This window comes from Lonchura striata, chromosome 15 (genome assembly GCF_046129695.1).
Source record: "Lonchura striata isolate bLonStr1 chromosome 15, bLonStr1.mat, whole genome shotgun sequence".
Classification (NCBI taxonomy): domain Eukaryota; kingdom Metazoa; phylum Chordata; class Aves; order Passeriformes; family Estrildidae; genus Lonchura; species Lonchura striata.
In genome coordinates this window covers 17,702,995-17,724,128 of record NC_134617.1, presented here as the reverse complement: position 1 = coordinate 17,724,128, position 21,134 = coordinate 17,702,995, and the positions used below count along the sequence as shown (strand labels likewise).

Genomic DNA, 21,134 nt, shown 5'->3' with positions numbered 1-21,134 from the left:
CTGAGCGTGATGTGTGATCTCAGAGAAGGCTGCTGGGTTTGCTGCTGTGGGGGTTGATTTACAAATAAAAATCTAGAGAAATACTTGAAAACTAGAAGGGAAAAGTTAAATAGAGCTTGTCAAGGATATGTAACAGTTGTGAGAGATTGTTATTACTTTTGCATTAATTATATATTGCCTCTATTGCAGTTTCAGACTGTACATGTAAACTGTGACTCAGGTTAGTCCTTCAATGTTTCCTGGTTTCTTTGTTAGTTGCTTGTCTTCTTGGGACCTGGGTGTGCATTGCTAACACTCACTCAGCTTTTGTCATCGTGAGCTCCAGGGTAAAGCCAAACCCTTGCTTCAAGGTGGAATGTGCTTGTCTGTGCTGCCAACTCTTCTGGAAAAGTCAGGAATGATGGATTAGGTTTCTGGAACCTTTCAGAGCTGTTCCTGTGTGTTGTGAAGTTGATGATGTGAATTATGCCAACAGGCTTACAGAAGGCTGGGAATCACTAGCTCAAGACAGTCTACTGAAAGGAGGGGTCTTCCTGCTTCTCCTCATGGGTCCTTGGACCCCACAACCACCTACCATTGTCAGCAAGCAGGGAGATTCTGATAGTACAAAGATAGCAGCACCTTCATATGCATTAGAAGAACTGAACTAAGGGGGGAATGTTGAAGGAATGGTTTTATTAAAGCAGAAAAATTGATATTATGTCAGGACAAGTGTTCATCTGCAAGTTATTTCCCTGAGCTCACACAGCAAGAAAATGGCAGCTGAAGAACTGAGTTCTTCATTCCCAGCTCCCTGGGTAGCACTAATAGAAAAGGATCCAAATTTCTGTGTTATCCAATCTAACAAAGGAGATATTTGGGATTCATCTATCCTTATACTGAATGTACATCTACTGACAAAAATAATAAGTAGTAATTAGCCAGGACTTAAAAAAAATTATTCTAGCTGGTGGATAACTGCTGGGAAATACCAGTGTGATATGAAATCCAATTATTTGCAGGCATAGTGGTCAGGCTGGAATTGTAGCAGTGCAAATGGGCAGGGTCCTGAGCTCATTGGCACCAAATGGCTGTGGAGATTTTTTGGACTTGATCTAAATCATCAGTTACTTAAACACCAAACTTCTAAATTTACTCACATTTTTGTTTTTTTTTTTTAAGTGTAGTCAATAATTATCAATAAGTGGTTTTCTCATCACACAATTTGCAGATGACACAAATTCTCTAGGGCTAGTGAGATTCAGAAAAATCTGAGAAATATGGATGGGGCTTAATCACCTGGTGTGAACAAGACCGATAAATGATTAGTGACCAAGGCAAGCTGATAAAAATCCTTCAATTTAAGTAGTAAATATCATTACTTGAGACTAGGTAAGTTAAAGTCAGTCACAAGAAAGGCCTAGTTTTCATTTTGGTTTGAATAATGTTAAATCAAAACAGCAACAAAACCAGGTAGCTTTATGTACACACAAAAGAACTCATTAGATAAATATGTATGGAATAGTAAATTCATACTCTTGATGCAGCCATGCTATGAATCATTATGCCACTTCTAAACCAAAACACAAGTGGACAGGCTTCAGAAATCTGCAGTGGAAATAGATGTATGGACAGCAGCCATGTGAGAAGATTGTTCAGGACTGCTGAGTGTCAGAAGAGAGGTAAACAGAGCTGTTCTAGGGATGTGTGAAATAATGTACTCTACAAGAAGAATCATTCAGATGTTCCTATTTACTCTTTATCATAACACAACAGCAAAGGAATAGTTTATCAAAATGACAAAAATCTAATATTTAGAGTTTTAAACTAGGCAAATCACAGAATACCACTGAGTTTTCTTAAAGGTATGCATATTGAGAACATGTCATCCTGCATTTGTATTATGGAAAATGAGGAGACAGAGCCTCCTCTTTCAAAAGCTTTCCAAATAGCTTGATCTTTGGAGAAGCTTCTGCTGAGAGGAATATTATTCTCCATTTTGCTGTAAATTTTTCACCTGTTTGATGGATTATTTCTCCCCAAACACTTTTAAAAGCTGATTATAGATTATACAAATAATTTACATGATTCATTGTAGCAATTCGTTTATTACCAGAAAAGACTTTTCATTACATGTTATTTTGATTGATCTTTATGAAGTTCCCACTTACATTCTCAGAGTGCACATGTTGTGCATTGGTAATTGAGGCATTCAACTCCTTTTGCTGCATATGAGAAATGTGTAGAGCAGGAACATCTATTATCAGAAGATCTGGTATTTTAACGTTAGGCATTTTACATCCTCATTTAAGATTTGGTAAAAACAAAACTGCTTCATTGGTTAGCTTAACCTTGTCTGTATATAATGAGAAAAATGTTCTTCCAGCTGCTTTTCTGCAAATCTGTTGATCAGTGTCTACAGTAGAAAACCAGGCAGTTTAGTTTGAGCAGTTTATTCCATGCGTGATTCTAGGTAAAATCATAGTCCCTCATGCTGCCTACCCTCTCTAAGGATGACAGCGTGTACCTTGCAGCAGATTAGAAATGTTTGGGAGGCATCAATCCAAAACCTGAATATACAGCATGATTTTTAGATTGCAGAGCAAAGTTCTGTAGAAATTTAAAAAAAAAAGTAAATACAATGTTTATTTGGCATTGGTCTGAGTTTTTCCTCATTGCTTCAGAAGTGACTCAAATAAAATACCTAAAAATATCTTGATTAATATTTCTGCATCTTTTTAAGAGTTGATGATCCTCTATTTCTCTTCAGATTTCTACTGGAAAACTAAGTTGGATAGCCTTCCTTTGGTTTAAATCACAGAACCAATCTCTCTCATTAGCTCAATACTACAGTAGAGTGTGACTGTAGGGAATGGGCCCAGTGTTGAGGAAAGCTCTATCCCTTGCTGAAATTAGTTCTTATTATGGGGAAAACATGAGTATTTGGGTCCACAGAATTTGCCTCCCATGACGCATCTGTAGTCAGCTCTTCAGTCAATCACTTGTGATTATTTGAATGCTTAAGGAGCACCAGAAAGCTGATTTGGGTTAATCATAAACCAGAACAGTAGGTCAGTATGTGGCTTCCAAGCTGGATGGTTGGATGGATGGGGGGACTTGGTGCTCTGCATGTCAGGCAACTTCACAGCATTTTCCATTAAAAGTTAGCACAGCATGACCATGACATGTGCTCAACATGTTCTTGGGGCACAAACAAGCAGGTGAACAATGAACCAGGTGACAATTTTGAGAAGTTTTGGGAAGTAGGAGAGAAAAAGCATCATCCAGGAGGAACTGCAAGCATCAGGTAACCCAAAGTAACCTGAAGGTCCTGAATGGGAAAATTCTCATTCAGAATTCCCTCCAAGCTTGCTTGAAATCTGACTCAACCTCAGAAAAATCATGATTTGGCCTTGACAGCATTGGATATATTGTTAAATGAATTCTGAGCTTCTGGCATGCATTAATTCTTCAAGCAATGAGCACTCAAGGGAACAAAAGTGCATGTTCTTTTGGAGCTGCTGGTATCAGGAATGCCTAAAGCATCAAACACGTTTGACTTGTCATAAATTGCAGTAACACTAACAGTGAAACTCACACTTTGCTGTGTCCTTCCCCCCTTCTCTTGCTAAGGTGCTGCTGGAGGGCTTTAGGAGCTATGGAGTTAAGATGTTAGGGTCAGAGAGCCATAGAATTGCAAGACATACCTTTAGGGAGCCAGATGCTTTGAGTTTCATTACTCATTATAGCATAATTTTTTGAGTTTCCCTTTTTTTTTTAGTGGTAGTCAGATGTAGCATGTTTGTGCATTGTTGGGAAGAAACTTTGTGACTAAAAGTATCTGTAAGCAAACAAAGTGTCTGGGAAGAAGTGTGTGAAGTGGGCTGTGATTCTGTGTGCTCTTTAGGATCTGTCAGCTTAAGGAGTCTAAGAAAACAGTGCAAAGCCCACCAGACAGCCAGTAAATCTGACAAACATCCCTTCCAAAGCCAGGAAAGAATCTGGCCATTATTCCTGTCCAAACCTCCTGTGACTGGGGGGGGGGGGGGGGGCATGAATTTTTGTTTGAGGGTTTTGTGTAGTAGTTGTAGTTTAGCTTTTTAATTGGAACAGGAAATTATAAACCAAGGAATTATCTAAATGTTTTGAGGTCTGTTTATCATGTTACTCATTCAAATTATTCTCTCTTTATCTGGGAGAGATTTGACAGTACAGTGATTTCAGATCCTTGATAGTTTTAAAGCTGGATGTGTTAATCTGGGAGATATGAAACATGATGTGGTATTATAGCCAGTTGTACAGCCAGGGGAATGAAAAACTAATGTGGTAGATGCTACAGAGCACTAAAAAGTCCTTTGGTCTAAAGTGTTCTTCAGGAGAAGTGGCTTTGATATGATGCTACTGAACTCTGGGAAGGTGGATGCCCATGGCAGAGAACCCTCATAACACATTTGCTAGTGTGTTCTCCTCCTCAGCCACTTCTATATAGAAACAAAACTCAAATTCAATTAAGCTGCTCATTGCTTGTTGACTTGATCACTCAAGTGTGTGAGTGTTCTGCACCTCCAATCTGGCCTCAGCATGAGCATCTCTTAGCAATTCAAGTGCACTATTTAGTTACTATGATACACAAAATCCTGTTGAGATTCTGCACCTGATGTTGGTGTTCACCAGCAGTTTGAAACAGAGTCAACACCACGAGAGGCTGTGGACCAGTGTGGTGGGTGAAAGGCAGCCTGTCCTGCTCACTGCTCACTGCAGGAAAAGGGAGCTACTGATTGCTTGGACTGGGCTGTAGTGTGGGGATGCAGCAGCCTCTGACTCCAGTAAAATAAAAGGCATTGGTGGGCTCAGTTCTTCTGAACATCCTGCATGGAACTACCAGCATCTAATAGCATGCTTGAAAAACCCAGATTTTACTGGTGTTGCAATATTACATCTGCTTCCATCCTGATAAAACTCTCACTCTGCCAAGTGTTTTCTCATCTGTGGTGATAATGGAGAAATACATGATCGGCTTGTGAGCAGCCCACAGTGCCAGCAGCCTGGTGAAACACTGAGATGAAATGGTGGAAATTACTGCCTCAGCTGCCTGCAAGGGGGCTTGTTCAGCCAGCCTGGCCCACCCTGGTGTGGCTGCACTGGAGATGCTGGGGTGCACTTCTGGCTGTCCAGCTGTGTACCCCAGGGGAGCTGCTAACAGACAGAATTACTCTGCAGCTCCTGGGCTGGGTGTGGGTGCACACATGGATGTCAGAAGTGTGATTTTGTTTATCCCAGCATGTTGTGGGCAAGGGGAGGCATTCAGAAAAGGAAATCCCTTTCCTCCCCTACAGTGTCCCTTATTCTCTTATGTAGTACAGAAGAGGCATTGATAAAAAGCATCTGCATTGGCAGAATTACTGAGAAAATTTCTAATGCAACTGGTATCACAGGTATTTAAAATAAAATAAAAAAGATGTGAGATGTTGCTGAGTTTAGCAGCATGGTGCTCAGTTGTTCTGGAGCAGAGCAAACTCCTGAAAGAATTATCCTGAACTGAAAGAAAATAAAACCTTTAGGTTATGGTTTAATGCAGAAGTTGATTGCATGTTAAAAAAAAAAAAAAAAAAAAAAAAAAGGCAAGTGAGAGGGGAAGGGGAGAGGGTGTGAAATAAAGAGTGGGAGGGGTAGAAGGGAATTACTGTGCACTTAGCTGAGCAGGCTGAGCAGCAGGAAGGAAAGCTTGAAACAGGATTTCTCAGCTTCTGATGCCTGGCAGTTGTTTGCAGGCACACCAGTGGTGTCCGTGTAGTGCCTTGCAGGATGTGGACTAAAGGCGAGTCAGAGGGACTCCAGACTTTAGGGATCGTGGTGGTGGTGTGCTCCTCTCTGAAACTTTTGCACTACCTCGGGCTAATTGACTTGTTAGATGGTAAGAGAACTCCAGTTTTGCAGCTCCTGTTTGCTTGTGTTTAAATGCATGTGAGTGTAGCCAGTGTAGGCAGCAGATGGCTGTGGGAGGAAAGTGGTGTCTGTCAGTGCACAGATTCTCAGTGTGGGCTTCATCTTTATTAAGAATCATACAGGCTGCAAAGAGGCAATTCTGATTTATTGAGGACTTCTGTTTGCTTTTGATATATTACCTTAGCCAAAGAGAATCTGAAGCTGTGATGGTTTTTGCCTTGTGTATTATTAAGTTTTCCTAAGTTTATTCTTTTCTAACTGTTAATTCTTGCTCTCTATTGAAAATAAATTAGTACCAAACTTGAAAAAGGAAAGGCTCTCTTGGGATAATGGAACCAGAACTGATAATTAGGTGTATGATTTCATAGGGCTACAAGAGTTTTGTTGTGATATTTGCAGATTAAAGGCATGATGGATTGAATGTGAACAAAACAAAATTTTTCTGTAATTGCCATTCAAGACACTTCAGCGAAATAACATAAGAATAAATATTTCTGTTTTTACCAGCTGGAAGATTTGGTCTGTCTTTGACTTGTAGTGAATCAATGTAACTCGAATGTAGTGAATTTTTTTTGTATTAAAGGTTTTCCTGGATGTAAAGCATATGGGTTTTAACAACTAAGTGTGCTTTAGGATTCATCTTTTCATAAAGGGATGTGGGTATCACTGAATTTTTAAAGAAAATACCTTCCTGATTATGCAAGTGAGGTGTTTTTTAAAGCAAAGGGACCCCCAAGTACCTGACTATATTCTTGCTTCCATCATCCACTATGTCAGGTTTAGCTACCAAAGGAAATAATAAGGATAAAATACTAGCATAAACACCTATGTTTCTTTAATCAGATTTCTTCAAGATATGGGTTAGTACTGGCTGGCAAAAGTTTTTTAAAAAGTAAATAAAATTTTTATATTGAATCTGTTTTACTGGATCAAGCAAAGCAAATGGAATTTTAACCCTGCTACAGTAAAATCAACACTGTCACATAATCCTAGAAATCCTCCTGCAGCATTAGGAAAAATTACTGAAAAGTGTTTAATTAAGAATTATTTATATTAGGAGCTGTAAATCAGCATGTTTTTGTTATTACATGACTGATTTCCTTATTTCAAAATTAATATTGTGGGAGCTTTTAGTTTGCTCTTAGAATGTCACTGGATTGCAATGACATAATTACAAATAAATTAAGCTCTCCAACGATGACAACTAATTTCAAATAATGGCAGCAGAAATGCTCACATTAAAAATAGGTGCCAAGTCAAATGTTGAGGTCCTTGCATTGGTATTGCATTTGTTTTTCATTAACTGCAAGAATGTTTTTTATACGTCCTTTGCAGACCTAATTACTATAATTCCAGTGTGTGTTCCAGTGTCAATTCCTGAAGCAATTACTTTTCCTAGAAGAGTGTCCCCAGAGTTTCTCCAGCAAAGTCAAGTATATGACAGGGGAGAAAAATGTCTGTGTGAAGGTGAAAGGAGTAAAAGTGAGCAAATAGCCCAAGTTGTATTCATGGAACAGCTCTGGCTGTGCTTGTTCGTGGTCAGCAGTCAGTGACTGCTCCATCTGTGCAGGTGCAGGATGGGGGTGACATCTACCTCTGTAAGGGACCACAGTGACTGGTACACAGAGCTCTGATTGCATGGGCTGCCTGACAACATGTAGGAACACAGTATTAAAACCTGATCAGATTTGGATTGTTTTTATTGGAAATCTATATTTCTGGCTTCAAAATAGTTCACTTGGAAACCATGATATATTTATTTGGTACTTATTAGATGAGCTTCTGTTTTTCCCTTTTGACTCTGTTCCTGTACTAAGAATTATTTATATGTGAAATTAGAACATTAATATAATGTGACTGGTTGTTAATATCATGCAATACAGATTTCAATAAGTCAGAGATCTTTAAAGGTGACATTAAGTTGTTTTCTTTGATGTGCTGGTGGAAGCAATGGAAAAGGCAAAGTGGATGCTTACATTGCAATGCAAGTATTTCTCACAACTGTATACTCACTAGAAATGATCACTATTTTACTTGTTAAAAATAAATAGTTTATTAAACACCTAGAAATTCCAGCTGTGTTCTCATAGCTGTGCATAATAATACTAAAATAAGATACTGCAATTTGCTATGTATATTTCTTCTAAAACTGTTCTCTTCTGAAGATGGAGCAGGCTTACTTAAACCATGTTCCTTTGTTCTGTTTAAATAAAAAATACTAATAATGAAAAATCTGAAATACAGAGAAAAAAACTGGCTGGCAAAGCCTGTTCCTGTGAGTACTTCTGGGGAAATCCTTGCTGTCTTTGAAGCCTCTTGAGCCAGTCATTTTTGTTCAGCTCCTGACTCAGGATCATGTGCAGATCTCCAGCTGTACCTGTGTGCTTTGCTCTGTTGTCAAACTTGTAGCCCTTTGCATCTGTCTTTATTGAAGTCCATCGCAGGAATCTTCAGGAATCCTTTTCTCAATCCTTCCCACCTGTCAAGTCAGTTTCCATCTAACTCAAGGCCCTTTCATAGACTGTTCTTTTCACCAGCTTCCAGGAATGAATGATATGTGAGACAGGGCCAAAAAGGATTACTGGGATGGAGATGTAATGCATTCTCTGTTTCTCTCCTCTGCACAAGGATGTTCTCCAGCAAATGTTCTCCAGCAGTTCTGGCCATTCAGTGACCATGTGTCATTTGCTGTTTCAGTACTTCCCAAGAACAGAAGTAAAAGGTGAAAAAAATTACATAGTCCTGTATCCCTCCATCTCTTTTAGCTGTTTCTCCCTTACAGGAGAAAATAGAAGGGCCTGTCTTTGATCTCCCAGTTCCCTAAAGGTAAAGAAAACACAGTGATCACCAGTCCTGGGAAGCTAGGAACAAAAACAGAATGAGATATCATGGGACACATTCCACATTCCACACAGTCTCATGTTTATAATTGTCTTACAGAGGTCCTGATTGAGGAACTGTTCCCTTCTTGCTCTTGGTGCAGTGTCAGCTCCCCACAAGCAGCACATGGCAGGGCAGGAACAGCTGCCTCAGACCCCTTGCTTTGGGTTGATTACAGTGAGATACTAATGCTCTGTAAGAAATTTGAAAGTAAGGGGACTGAATTTTTGGCAACGCCCTCTCCCGCACTTCCCCAGGTCTTGTTCTTTAATTGCTGGTATGGGAGTGATCATGACTAGAAGTATAGAAGTGCCCTCCTTGAAATTCTGGAGCAGATGGCCAGGAGAAGAAAGGGATGTGTTTTTAGTGGAATGGGCAGAGTGCTGAGGGGAAGATAAAAAGTGCACTAGTGTGTGAAGTAGAATTGCTTATTGTGCTTTATGCATCAGTGTTTGAAGGACTTGGGTGCTAAGCTAACTTAGATGTTTGCTAATGGCTTGAAAAGTGCAAACCTTTGTAATAGTGATGCAACAGCTAGATAACGATTAGGTATTTTATTAAGCACAACTTAAAATGGGCCTTCTTAAAAGAATATTGTGGATGTGCAAAAAGAATATACCAATATACCACAGCAAAATTTCTAACATACCCCACACCATATTCCATGACAGTTGTGCTTCTGTTAATTTTCCATGTATATAAAAATGCAACAGTACATGAGTTTTGTATCTGCATATGTTTCTTCCCTTCCATCTTGTCTCTATTCCTTCAGACTACCTGCCTGTATGAATCACTTTATCTGCTGTGAAGAAGGTTGTTAGAAGCACTTAATATTCTGTAGACTATTTTAAAATAAAATGAATTGAACTGATTAATAAAGGTTGATGGAAATCCTCAGTTTTATTTTTTACAAGAATTTCTGTTTGACTCAGTTTTTTCCAAGATAAAATGCACTGATGATAAGCTGATCTAGCATATTTCTGAAGAGTTTTTTACCCATTTTCTAGAGCTGCAAGAGAGACTGTGGACTGTGGACTGTAACTGCTGCCTAAAATCCACCTTGCACACTTGCAGGCTCCAGGTGGCCATGCATGTCAGAAGTGCAGCTCCCTGAGTCAGGATATGGTGCTGAGTGCTGCCCTCATCCATGGAGATCCACATCCTATCCAGCTGCAGCAGGGGTAGAGGCATCAGGCAGCCAGAGGGGAGAAAGGTTCAAGCTTTGGTACCTGCACTGCCTGCAAGGCAGGGGTTGGTTTTAAGGAAAAGCTAATATGGTTCAAGAAAAATGCATGCACAACATTTTCTAAAGTGAATGGCAGCATCACTGAAGCTGAGTTTTTCCTTGTAGAGCTTGTAGCTGTCAAAGTTATTCTTCATATACAACCCTAGGAGTATTGGCTGTGGAGGGTAGAGATTCCCCAATGCTCTTGAACCAGCTGTCAGGGTGCTTGGTAGATGTTACAGTGTCTGTGATCGATTGTTACAGACCAAACTCTCTGTATCTGATGAGTCTGGCTTTCTGTTCTCCAACTGTTTATTCTCTCTTCCCTTGCAAGACTTTCCTCTGATGTACTTTGGAAAGGAGGAGCTGTTGGATGATGAGGGATTCAGGCAGAATTGTACATCAGTCCCATGCAGGTTACTTTGTTTAGCAGAGAGAGTGTTTCCAAAACAAGGCAACAAAAAACTGACCCAATCTCCTGAAGACTGAAACAGAATTCTGAAGTGTAATCTGAAGGGATTTAACTTTTACAGGAAGATTATTTATTTTTCTTCCCAATAGTGGGAAATACAGCCAATATCTAATAGAAAATATTGGATATTTTCTATTAGATATTAGTAAGACAGTAAGGATAATAACTAACTAAAGTAATTGGCATCCCTGCCTGCTCTGCTCAGCCAGGCAAGAGCAATGTCACCGTGTGCTGTCCCTGTGTGCTATCCCTGTGTGCAATCTGGAATACAAAAGTCCTGAAGGTCCCCCCAAGTTCCGTCTTTTGTCTCTTCTGTCCTGCTATTGCATTACAAGTGCATTTCTAGGTGTTTCTGGAATTAATTTCCTGAGTGAAGCTGTGCAGGCTGGCCTCAACATGTAACCACAAGGTTGGGTATACTTAAAGAGCTGACCCTTCCTGTGTGTGGTGGCCATCAAAAGTCTCTAAAATAGACTGATAATAATCTGATACTCAGGAAGAAATTATTATCAGACATAATTGCTGTTTGTCAAGAGATAAAATGTTGGCAAGTTAGAAAAGAAAATATTATTTCCATGTATACTCTTAAATGTAGCCATGAGAGGAAAACTTGTCTTTTCATATGACAATTCAGCAGAAAAAACAGAAAATATTTTGTGGTTTACCAAAAATATCTTTATTTTTCTTCTTGCTTCTCCCCCCTTTTTTTTTGCTATTTCTAAAGTGATACTATGAGGCTCCTTAAATGAGTTTTATTACAGTTAATTCTCCCTCTCCTCAGGCAAGCTGCAGCTTTATGTACCAGATTTTTATTATACCCAGAAGCTTTCTGCCTGCTAATAAATAATGGTGGTAAATTTTATATGAAATAAATGTGGTTTCTGATTGCAGCAGAAAGGAAGATAAGTGTGGAGTTTTTTCCCGCTTGACATACAGGTTTAAATGATAGAAGTTAAATAGTATGAAAATAGTATTCACTTTAAAGAAACATAGCCAGGTTAAAAAATAGTTTTTTGGCTTGTGCCATTAAAGATAACTTAGAGCATCATTACAAAAAAGGTGTTTGAAATCTTGCAGACAGATATGTTTAGTAATTTTTCATTTGGCCTGTGAGGAGCAGTCAGCTATGGTTTCTGTTCCCATTGCTGCAGTGAGCTCCTGTGAGTAGTGCCAGCCTCAATGTCCTGGGAGCACGTGAACAGCCCCACAGAAGCAGTTGTTCATGGTTTGGGCAGGAGATTCTCCTCTGCCTGCAGGAGGAGGGAGGGAAGCAAAGGAGGCACTGAGGTGGAAGGAATGAGAAGTGTGTGACCTGAAGCTGATTCTGTGAATTCTGGAAAATCCCTGTGTTTTGAAGACATGCCCTTCCACCAACCCCAGGGCAGTGTCAGAGGTGGCTTCATTCTGGCAAGATGTTAAAAATTGCTCATCTTTTACACTGATTTGCCAAAGTATAATGGACACACTTATTAGTAAGTCTTAAAACGAGAGCTGTGCTCCAGCTTCCCCCATTGATGCTGAACCCATTCTCACTGACATGAAGCATTACTCATCTAGATACAGACCTGCCTGTGCTTTTGTGGTTGTCTTGTTTTCAGAAACATTCAAGAACCACAGAAAGCTATTTGAAAGTGTCATATTTTGAAATCTGGAATAATTTCACTTGTCTTGATAAATTTATGGTTGTAGGGGGAGACATTTCTTTTGATTGAAGAGGATCCTCATAAATTTCAGGATAAGGCTGCTTTTCTTGAAGGAATAGTTAGACATGCTTATAATTGGAACGGGATAGCTATATAAATAGTTGACGTAAATGGAATATAACTAACATTACTTTAAGCCCTCTTCTGCAATTCTTTAACCCACACATGGGAACCTTGAATTGAGGATGCGTATCTAAATGTATCTTAATGAAGCCCTAATTAATCTTAATGTATCTTAATTAAGTCCTAAGTTAATTCTTTCTCTCTTAAAAGGACATTTCACACAGTTGAAAGAGTAAAACATTTAATTTGTCCATTTCATGTGCACCACCATTCCTGACAGCAGTGCTGTGGCAGTCCCTGGCTCCCTGCAGCAGCCTTGTGCCTGTGGGTGGCTGTGGCAGTGTCAGTGGTGGGGTCTGTCACTGCACCTGGTACGGGGGGCTGCTGTGGCTGAGTGCACCTGAGAGTGCTGGGATTTGTTATAGATGAGTAATGCAATGGTTGGCTCTTGCAATTAAGGGATTAATATTATGTGTATGCTAAGAAGTTGTATTGCTGGATAGTTATTTAATTCTGATTTGTTGTTTGGATGTCCTCTGTTCTCTCCACAGTCCCCTTTCCCCCTGTATGGTTGCCAAGGGATGGCCTTGGTAGTCAGAACATGTGGAGGGAGGGTGTGTACCTGTGCCCCTTGCATGAGGCATTTTTGGGGAGGGCAAACTTGTTGCTAGGAGGCATGCCATGGCAATGCCTGACCTCCAATGAAGTTGCAAGGAAGTAGTTTCCACCAATGGACAGCAGAGAAGAGTTGACTGGCAGACTCTGGGAGGGGTTAGGGTTACCTGACACAACACCATAGGTATAAAACGCAGAGCAGGCATTTTGTGGGTGAGCACATGGTGGTTTAATTCCACGCTCCCAGTGCTGTAATTTTTCCTTATTCAGTCCTTTTTGTTGTATTTTGTTAGTCTAATAAACCTTTGAAGTTTTAAAAGTGAACATCATTTCTCGCAGGTTTTGACATAAAAAGTCCTGTAGTGAAGGTGAAGCTGCCAGACCTGTCCCTAGGGCTGGAGGGGCAGCAGTGCCCTGTGCCCACACCTCAGGGCTGCTCCTGCTGCCCCAGGGCAGGAGTGAGAGCTCCCAGGTGCCAGGGCAGGACTGGCAGCTCACAGAGACTGCCTTTATGTGTCTTTGCATGTACAGTGCTCTAGCTCTCCATTGTCCTCTATTATTCTGGGATTAGGCCAAAACTTAATTAAATTTCATGTAGATGATTAAAAGGAGTATTGTAGATGAATAAAAGGAGTATTGCAAGATGAAATCTGAAGCAATATGAAAAGGAAATTTTTCTTCTTTATTCTTCACATGCACCATTTAAAATATTTCAAGCTAAGTATTTCTTCCTCCCTAAAATAAATAGGACTGTGCACCTGCAGGACAGTGTAGGCTTCCATAGGTTGATCCTAGACCAGCAGTTCCTACCACAGGTTGTGGGTCTTAGTTGCCTTAACTCTTTGGTGGTCCCCACCCAGATGTTGGAGCCCAAAGCAAAAGGGAAAGAGCCAAAGGGCTCCTCTGTGCAAGCTTCAGTTCTGAGATGAGCTTACCCATGTGTCACCCTGATTCTTAAGATTTTCTAAAGCCTTCTGAGTTTACATTCTGTTAGAAAACTTTCCCACACATTTTCTATAAATGAAGTGATATGCGGAATAAATAAATAGACTCTACAACTCAATGTAGTTACGAAGTGGGTATGTATGACAGCGCCCGGTACAAGTGAGATAGCTCTCCAAGATCTTGTGCCCCGAGCTGGAGTTTGTCTCACAATTTTATTCACAAAGGTGTTCCATATGCAATACATTACACAACTTTTCTATGCATATCCAACCCCTGGCCCCGCCTGTCTTCGCCTCTCATGCTAAATAGGTCCATGCCCTTCTGGGCATGTGTGGTTTTCTCTGGTGGTCTTTATGGGGATTTCTGGTGGTCTTTTGAGGCTGAAATCATAGCCTTCCTCTGCAATTGAACTTTTGAACTCTTCTCCTCTGTGCATGCGCTTTTGGCCTTCTGCTCTGTTATCTGGATAAGTCCATCATCCTTGACAGAGGGGCCTCCTTATCTGAGTTCTTTGCATTCCTGGTCTTCTCTGGTATTTATCTTTTTGCAAGAAGCTTTAAAGAATTTTTTTTTCCTATGTCTTTTGCGCCATGGCAGAGGTTTCTTAAAATTCAACACATGATTCTACAAACATGATACATTCATTTTGATACATTCATTTTTGATACATTCATTTTGTTAGCTCAAGTGATCTCTGGAAGATCTCTTATTTCATAAACAACATATTGTTTTGCATTCCTTCGTGGGGGTGGAGGAAATTTACTGGTGGTTTGTCCAATGTCTTTGGAGAGGTGGGCCATTCACTCTTCAATCCACTGTCACCTTTGGAAAAGTATAAAACTTGGAGTCAGAATAATAAACGCCCTTCTTTTTGCCTCGCCATTGCGGTGGCTCATGTTGTGCTTTTCGTGTCCTATAGCGACATCTGGTGACCGCCGGTGTGTATCGCAGCCTAGGCTGAGAGTCTCGCGGTGAGGTTTTTTTTTCTCTATCTCTCTGGTTAGCGTTTTGCCTGCTCTTGTTCTTGGTAATGGAGAGCTTTGAAAATATCAGGGAGGAGTCTGTGCCTTTGGACGTTTGAAGGGAGGTGCTGAGGCGGAAACGCGTTCCTTTTTATTGGGATGATTTTGAGAGGTTGCTTCTATGGGCAAGGAAACAGGGATTCTTTCCCAAGCTTGTAGAGTCGCTTACCTGGAAGAATTGGGGTCCCGTGGGGGATTGCCTCTTGGATGCCCTGCTTGATAATCGTTTTGAAAATGTTGGGCCGCTGATGATGCTGTGGAAGAGATTGGATGCTATTTGGCGGGGGTCTGACATTGGTAGTTCTCGGGATTCTCTGAGAAACCTCTCTATCTCGGATGAGTCCCTGTGGGCTGGCCCTGATTTCACTTGTGCCCGGGAGAGTGAGTCGGAAGACGGCTCCTCCTCTGGGGAGCTCCGGGCTCCCAGCCTGCTGGCTCCAAGCGTCCGGTCGGTGGAGCGGGTCCAACTGCCCCGCCCTGCCCCGCGCCGCCGGCATGGTGGGACGAAGGGGAAAGCAGTTCCTCTTTGTGCCTTCCCGGCGCTCAGGGGTGAACGGGGGCCTGTGAATCAGCCTCCGCTTCGGGCTGCATCTGGCTCGGTGAAGGTGAATTGCCCGAACTGTGGGGTTACATTCCCCCTGGAGACGACCCAGATGGGTTTGCTTGGTTCGATTTCGGGTTCATCTTCCAAGGACGAGTCGGCTCCGATCCCTGAGCCTGTGCAGCCTGCTGGGCGTGTGCAGGCGGTGGGGGCTGCCAAGGACGGGGCGTTGGTCTCTGTTCCATCGGGCCCCTCCCCAGCAGGCGGGCAGCCCGTCCCGTCCCGCCTGATGGGGACGGTGCCCGCCAGGTGGCTGCGCGTCGTGGCTCCGAAGCTTCTTGGGGGCGTCCCCGACTCCCTTGTCTCGCCCCGTGGGGCCGTGCCTCCGCGCTCCGCGTCTCCCTCTGTGCCCCAACCTTCCCCCGCCCCGGGGGATAGGAGCGCTGAGCTGGGGTTGCGGTCCGCGCCGCCGCCTGTGCCCGCCGTGGTATCCTCTGCTGATACCGCGGACGGCACTGCCGGGGGCCGGCTGGGTCAGCTCCATCTTCCCCGCCTGCCGCGGGGGCTGGGACTTCTGACGCGGCTGGCGGGAGACCGGTGACTCCCCGTGGCCGTGGATCCTCCCCGTCGTCCTTGTGGACACTCCCCGCTTGCCAGGTGACCGTGCATCTGAGAGACCACGGGCAGTTCTGGCAGGAGGTCCTGGATAAGGCTGAGGAGATGTGTGACCTTGGTCCCTCACGGAGCCTGCTTTATCACGGGGAAGGCTCCTCTGGCTCTGCTGATGCTGCAGGGGGTGTGGTGTCCAGTGATGTCGCACCGCCTCGCAGCCCAGGATCTGCCGCTGTCCCGGAGTCCACGGGACATGACACGGTGGATGATGCAGCCTTGCCAGGGGGTCCTCAGGCTTTCCCTGTGCTCAGGGATGTTACTCATAACACTCATCAGCCCTTTTCGTTTAAGGTGTTGAAGGAAATCCGAGACACTGTGGCACAATATGGTCTTGGGTCTGATGAGGCTATGCACACGATTCGGTTACTTGTTACTGACCTGCTGACGCCTTCCGATATTCGCTCTGTGGCACAGGCTCTTTTTAACCCTGTGCAATTTGACGTGTTTGAGGACAAGTGGGCTGGTTTAGTGGCCAGTGCAGTGCGGAAGAATGCTACGCGGGGGCAACAGGATCCCAGGCATGTGGTTAATGCTGACATGTTGATGGGCACAGGCAATTATGTTGATCCTCGGGGGCAGGCTGGATACGATCCTCTTGTGCTTGATCAATGCCGGACGTTAGGCTTGGCAGCTATGATCCAGGCCCTAGAAATGGCTGCTCCAATGGAGCCCTTTCTGACTGTTGTTCAAAGGGTCGATGAGCCTCTCATGGACTTTGCATCGAGGTTGACTGCCTCTGTAGAGCGGCAGGTGGTAGAACCTGAGCTGAGGCGAATGATCCTTGCAAGATTTGCTAGGATCCACTGCAACACAGAATGCAAAAGAGTCATACAGGCTCTTCCTGAAGGGGCTACCATTTCACAGATGGCAACGTCCTGTGCAGACATAGGCCCGTTGGTTCTGAAGGTGGATGCTTGGGCTGCTGCCGTGCAGCCAGTCTGGGCAGCGTGGCAGGGCTGGCAGCAGCTGCGGGGTACTGCTCAGACGAGCACCAAACGGGGGAAGAAAACACAGAAGGGAAAATTTCCCTCATATGTGTGTGGCCGGTGCGGAAGGCCAGGCCATCCGGCAGAGGTTTGCAAGGTGATTGTTCATGTTCATGTTAGTGGCCAGGCAATCCCGGGCTCGGGAAATGGGAAGCGGAGCGCGAAAGGGGGGCGCGCTCAGACACAAGTTCCTCTCCAGACCCCGGAGCCCATGGAGGTCTGCTCAGCCAGCTCGTAGCCAGCACCTGCGGGTCAGCAGGTGTGGATGTCTGCACAGCAGCAACAGTCGTTTTAGACTCTTGCAAGGTGCACAAGGTTCCCCTGGACACCTTTGGTCCCTTGGGTGATGGCATGAGTGCCTTCCTTACGGGGAGGTCTAGTGCCACCCTTCAGGGCATCATTGTGCACCTGGGTCTCATTGATGCAGACTTCACAGGGCAGATCTGTGCAATGATCTCCACGCCCACCCCCCCGTTACAATCCCAAAAGGGACATGGCTTGCTCAACTTGTGCCTTTTAAGTCTTCTGTTCGCAGGACGGCTGACCGGTCACGAGGGGATGGCGGTTTTGGATCCACTGGACCGTCTCAAGTTCACTGGACCGCTGTCCTGACTAAAGACCGTCCCGAGATGCTGTGTACCCTGTCCATCCCTGGTGCGACGCCGTCAGAGATCCGCCTGCGCGGGCTCCTTGACAGCGGCGCTGATGTCACGGTTCTCTCCCTTGCCGCCTGGCCTCCAGACTGGCCCCTGGATCCAGCGGAGACGTCTGTTGCAGGCCTGGGAGGAACAGCGCGATGTTATGTGAGCCAGCGGCCCGTGCTGGTCACAAACCCAGAGGGACAGACGGCCTGGATTAGGCCTCATGTTACTTCTTCTCCTGCTAACCTCTGGGGGAGGGATGTTCTGTCTGCGTGGGGGGTGCGCATTGGGATGGGTTTTTGATGGGGGCCACTGCAGCGAAGGGCAAAGAGTGTTCTACGCCTCCTATACGATACACCTGTTCGGGAAAACCAATGGCCCCTCCCTCAAGATAAACTGATCGCCCTTCAGAAATTGGTGCAGAAGCAGCTGGACCAGGGTCGTCTGGAGCCTTCCAAAAGCCCCTGGAACACCCCTGTTTTCTGCATCAAAAATAAGTCTGGGAAATGGAGGTTGTTACAGGACCTCCGGAAGGTCAATGCCGTCATGGAAGGCATGGGAACATTGCAGGTGGGCATGCCATCACCTACCTTGCTTCCTGCAGGCTGGCTGATCTTCATCGTGAATTTGAAGGATTGTTTGTTTACAATTCCTTTGCATCCCGATGACAGACCAAAATTTGCCTTCACGGTGCCAGCAGTTGACAATGATGAGCCCACACAACGATATCAATGGAAAGTTCTGCCACAGGGGATGTGTAATTCCCCGTTCATATGCCAATGGTATGTGGCTCGTGCCTTGTCTGGAGTTCACAAGCAGTTCCCTGATGCACGTCTGTATCATTATATGGACGACATCCTGGTGGCTGCGTCCATGCAGGAGGAGCTGCTGAGGTTTCAGCCTTGGTTGCTCAATGCTTTGCATGCTCATGGGCTGCAGGTGGCTCCAGAAAAGGTTCAGCAACAACCTCCTCGGAAATATTTGGGGGTCAAAATTCTGGAACGGACAATCCAACACCAGGAGGTGCAATTTGCACACTCGGTGAAGACACGGAATGATGTTCAAAAACTGATGGGTGTCATCACCTGGTTATGTCCATACCTGGGACTAACCAACGCACAACTGTCTCCTGTGTATGATCTGTTGAAAGGAGACTCTGATTTAAAATCACCTCGCACATTGGCCCCTGAGGCACGTCAGGTGCTGGAGGAGGTTCAGCAGGCTGTTTCTGCCCGTCAAGTTTATCGTATTGATCTTTCTGTTGATGCCACTGTGTTTGTTACCAATCAAGATTGCATCCCACAGGTATCATTGGTCAGTGGAGTGACAAATGGTCCAATCCCTTGCACATCTTGGAATGGATTTTCCTGCCCCATCAGCCGCAGAGGACGGCAATGACATTGGCTGAGTTGATTGCTCGGTTGATAATCAAATGCCGTCAACAGTGTTTGCAATTGATGGGTGCGGATTCTGCAAAGATCGTACTCCCGGTATCCTGGGAGGACTTTGACTGGAGCTTTGCACACTGTGTGTCCATGCAATGTGCTCTGGAAAAATTTTCAGGGCAAATCACTTATCATTTGCCCAGCCACAAGCTACTGCAGGTGGCGAAATCTATGCAGATCTCTTTGCGGCCCAAAAATTGTCAGGAACCCATGCAAGGACCCACCGTCTTTACTGACGGTTCGGGGAAAACAGGAAAGGCCATTGTTACTTGGAAGGATGGATCTGAGTGGCAGGTTCTGAAAGGTCATCAGGAGGGGTCGGCCCGATTGGTTGAGTTGAGGGCTGCTGTTATGGCATTTGAGAGATTTTCCCAGGAACCTTACAATTTGGTCATGGATTCTGCCTATGTGGCTGACATCGCACAGCGGTTGGGTCACTCGATTTTGAAGGAGGTCAGTAACCCTGCCTTGTTTCATTTACTGAAGGCCTTGTGGTGTGCTATTCAGGCCCGGGTTCATCCGTTTTACGTTCTGCATATGAGAAGTCACACCAATTTACCAGGGTTTGTGGCGGAAGGTAACGCGAGGGCTGACAGGTTGGCTAATCCAGCGTGGGTAGCACCTCAGCCTGATACACTTGTGCAGGCCAAGGCATCGCATGGGTTTTTCCATCAGAATGCACATACTCTGCAGAAGCAGTTTCAGCTGACACCGACAGAGGCTCATGGCATTGTTGAGTCCTGTGACGACTGCCATGCACTTGCTCCACCTCTACCAGCAGGGGTAAACCCTAGAGGCCTTAGGGCCTTGAAGCTTTGGCAGACCGATGTCACCCAGATTGCCGAGTTTGGCCAGCTCAAGTACGTGCATGTCACGGTGGACACGTTCTCCTCTGCAATGTGGGCTTCCGCTCACACTGGAGAAAAGGCCCGCGATGTCATTGCCCACTGGAGGCAGGCCTTTGCCGTTCTAGGCATACCTTCTGCTGTGAAAACCGACAATGGTCCTGCTTACGCATCACAGCAGGTGCGGCAGTTCCTGCAGTTGTGGGGGGTGTCACACAAGTTTGGTATCGCCCACTCTCCAACTGGCCAAGCTATTGTAGAACGCGCTCATGGTACTCTGAAGCGGGTTCTTCAAAAACAAAAACGGGGAATGCAGGGTGAGACCCCGCACAGTCGGTTGGAGAAAGCATTGTACACCATCAATCATCTTACGGTGCAGCAGAATTCAAATAACCCTGTCATTTTAAATCATCATCTCTTGTTGCAGGCTTCAGATGAGGCACATCAGCCTCGAGCAAAAGTTTGAGTGCGGAATTTAGTCACCAAACAATGGGAAGGTCCCTATGACCTTTTCGCTTCGGGGCGCGGGTACGCTTGTGTGTCCACAGATACTGGGGTATGCTGGGTACCTTTGAAGTGTGTTCGTCCTGATCTGCAACCACAGAGACAGAACCCGATCAACGGGCAACATAGAAACTGTGACCAAAGTGAAAGGCATCAAATGGTTGGATCGTCGAGTGATGACTCTGTTGAAGACGACGACGGGTGATCACTCTGATGATTCCTCCATGAACAGACACTGAACCTTATTCATTTTTCCTTTTCTTTTAGACTAAAAAGGATGAGATGTCACCCTGATTCTTAAGATTTTCTAAAGCCTTCTGAGTTTACATTCTGTTAGAAAACTTTCCCACACATTTTCTATAAACAACATATTGTTTTGCATTCCTTCGTGGGGGTGGAGGAAATTGATGTACTGGTGGTTTGTCCAATGTCTTTGGAGAGGTGGGCCATTCACTCCTCAATCCACTGTCACCTTTGGAAAAGTATAAAACTTGGAGTCAGAATAATAAACGCCCTTCTTTTTGCCTCGCCATTGTGGTGGCTCGTGTTGTGCTTTTCGTGTCCTATAGCGACACCCATGATAGCACATTCATCTCAACCTGTCCTTTGTGCCTCTTGCTCTTTGGCAGATTTCCTTTGTGTAGTGCTTT

General features: G+C 44.4%; 1 protein-coding gene across 6 annotated transcripts in view; it reads left to right on the top strand.

Moving 5' to 3' along the window:
* LOC110475701 (A-type potassium channel modulatory protein KCNIP1) overlaps window positions 1–21,134 on the top strand; it is a 242,019-nt gene that overhangs the window by 161,500 nt on the left and 59,385 nt on the right. The window contains exon 1 of one of the 6 annotated variants that reach the window (XM_021540040.3): window positions 19,500–19,588. The exons of the other annotated variants lie outside the window; for them this stretch is intronic. The gene's annotated coding sequence lies outside the window, so the exon portion shown is untranslated. Of the gene's footprint in view, window positions 1–19,499; window positions 19,589–21,134 lie in introns of those variants that run through there. 6 annotated transcript variants of the gene reach the window in all.